This window comes from Mastomys coucha, unplaced genomic scaffold (genome assembly GCF_008632895.1).
Source record: "Mastomys coucha isolate ucsf_1 unplaced genomic scaffold, UCSF_Mcou_1 pScaffold14, whole genome shotgun sequence".
NCBI lineage: Eukaryota > Metazoa > Chordata > Mammalia > Rodentia > Muridae > Mastomys > Mastomys coucha.
The window spans coordinates 93,046,359-93,049,594 of NW_022196896.1; positions in this window are offsets into that span (position 1 = coordinate 93,046,359).

Sequence of the window (3,236 nt, forward strand, 5' to 3'; positions counted from 1 at the left end):
TCCTGTAGTTCTTTAAGGGATTTTTGTGTTTCCTCTTTAAGAGCTTCTAGCTCTTTATCTGTGTTCTTTTGTATTTCTTTGAGGGTGCTATTTATGTCTTTCTTAAAGTCCTTTAGCATCATCATGATAAGTGATTTTATTTCTGAATCTTGCTTTTCTGGTGTGATGGTGTGTCTAGGACTTGCTATGGTGGGAGAATTGGGTTCTGATGATGCCAAGTGACCTTGGTTTGTGTTGCATATATTCTTATGCTTGCCTCACATCATCTGGTTATCTCTAGTGCTACCTGCCCTTGCTAAATCTGACTGGAGCCTGTCCTTCCTGTGATCCTGGTTGTATCAGAACTCATCAGAGTCAGGCTGTCTCTGTGATTCTGTGATTCTGAGATCCTGTGACCCTGGGCTTTTTAGAGCACTTGGGAGTGCAGAGACCTCTCCAGCAGGTCCCAGTTACTCCCAGTGTTGGGACAGATGTTGGATCCCCCTCACCTCTGATTCTGAGAGTGTCAGAACGCCTGGGAGTGGAGCTTCCTCTGGGTCTTGTGGGACTGGCTACAGAGCTTGTGCCCAAGGTCCCTCAGGATGCCAGCCCAGAGAGACTTGAAGGAACGCAAGCCACTCTGCTGGCAGAGTTCCTGTGTGCCTGCTCCTGCTGGTCCCAGTTATACCCAGTGTTGGGGCAGATGCTGGGTCCTCCTTACCTCTGATCCTGAGAGTGTCAGAGCACCTGGGAGTGGAGCTTCCTCTGGGTGTTGTGGGACTGACCGCCAACCCTTACTTTCTTATTCATCACTAAGATCTAAAGTCCCACAGTCTTTACATATTAAAAGTTCAGTCAATTTAAAATGTCCAATATCTTTTAAAATTCAAGGTCTCTTAACTGTGGGCTCCACTAAAATACTTTCTTCCTTTAAGAGGGAAAAATATCAGGGCACAGTCATAATCAAAAATAAAAATCAAACTCTAACTGTCCGATGTCTGGGATCCACTCACAATTTTTAGGATTCCTCCAAGGGCTTGGGTCACTTCTCCAGCTCTGCCCTTTGTAGCACACACCTTGTCTTCTAGGCTCCAGATGCCTTTACTCCACTGCTGCTGCTGTTCTTGGTGGTCATTCATGGTACTGGCATCACTAAAACACTGTCTTCTGCTGTAACTAGACTTCACCAATAGCCTCTCATAGGCTCTCTTCATGGTGCCAAGCCTCAACTCCTTTGCATGACCCCTTCAGTCCTGGGCCATCAATTGCAACTGAGGCCGCACTTTCACCAATGGCCTCCCATGGCCTCTCACTGTGCTGAGCCTCAGCTGTTCTTCATGACCCCTTCATGCCTTCAAAACCAGTACCACCTGGGTGACTCTTACACATTACCAAGTCCTGCTGCAGAACAAGGTACAACCTTGGCTATCTCTGGAACACAGCCTCTTTGTGCTCTCAGAAAACACTTCCCAGAAGACGTCATCTCAGTGATGCTGGTCTCTTCTTAATCACTGCTAATTTCTTAGCTCCAGCTAACCAGCATCAATAGTCCCAGTAGTGCAAAGTTTTTGTTTTAGTAGTTCTGGTGTCTTGTTAATCACAGCTGATATACTTCAGCCCCAGCTAACCAAAACAACAGAATCTTCACAATCAAAATAACGTGGCCCTGATAAGAGTCTTTAATCTACCCTCTGAAATTTCACAAGCCAGGCCTCCATCTATGCACTATTCTCAACATGATCTTCCAAGCTCCTACAGAACATCCCATAGAGTTCTTAACAACCAGTGGCTCTTCTAGCTCAAAGTTCCAAAGTCCTTCTACAATCCTCCCCAACACAAGGTCAGGTTGTCACAGGAATACCCCACTTCTGGTACCAATTTGTCTTAGTCAGGGTTTCTATTCCTGCACAAACATCATGACAGAGCTAGTCCCTGTAGTATGGATACAGAATTGCTGATTGGCTGACCAGCTCAAATACTTCTCAGGTCCAGATGCAAGGCCTTGAATTGGTCTACACCAACATCTATCCCATCAATGATCTCCTTGAGTGCATAAAGGGCTGGTCCTACAGATCCAAAACTACAGGATCTCCATGGCACAAGGCAACAACAGGATATCCAAGAACAGTGAGGAACCAGTATTTATAATGTAGCAGAAGCTAGATCAGTGACTCATTGTAATGAACATTTCCAAGTAAAGAAGTGTGGACAAAAGGGTATACTATGGGACACACTATGACATACTACAGCTTCCACAATGGGATTTTTTTCTCTCTGTTGTAGGTTGCATGCGTGGAGGGCAGGTTCTTGGTGAAGGAGAGATGAGTTTCATTGGGTTTCATAATGTGAAATTTGCAAAGAACAAATAAAAAGTTTTAAAAAAAGAATTGTAGGGAAGATTTGCACATAATGGAGGTAATCCATACAGACTGGATTAAAATAAGCACTTGTAACTAATACTGTCATTTATCAGAAATAACCATATTGTCGAGTGGTGGTGGCACACTCCTTTAATCCCAGCACTTGGGAGGCAGAGGCAGGCAGATTTCTGAGTTCGAGGCCGGCCTGGTCTACAGAGTGAGTTCCAGGACAGCCAGGGCTACACAGAGAAACCCTGTCTCAAAAAACCAAATAAAAAAACAAAAAACAAAAAACAAAAAAACAAAACAAAAAAACAAAACAAAACAAAACAAAAAAACCATATTTTAGATACTAAGAAAAAAAGCATTTTAATTCAAGCGCATTGTTTTACTTTTAAAATCAGCCATCCTGTCTATACTTGTCTCTATGTGTAATTGTCTTTTTCAATTCTGTTTCTCTCAAGTTTGTTTTCAACCTAGAGGTTAAGAGATTAAATTCTCCTGCTTAAAGAGTTATCAGTATCCCTCCTATTTATTGATTTATCCTTTGACTTCCTCTCTCCTCCAACTACTCAAAACCAAACACCATGTTGTCAGTAGATTTCAGTGCTGTTTTGGTCATGGACAGAAGCTTGTACTGGCTTATGGAGAGTCCCTAATCTGTAACCATAGAAAATCTCTCCCCTAGATCTTTGAATTTAAGTAAAATGTTTTGTTTCTCAAAGACTAGCCCAGCATTTTATGTTGAGAATTGACTCTACCAATTTGGCCTACTATAGTAAAATATTTTAGATTAGAGGACTTAATAATTTTTTAAAAATTAGAATATATAAATAAGTAATTTGTTGTGGTTGAGCTGTGAGGGATGGCTCGACTCCTCTGTAAAGATGTTGTCTT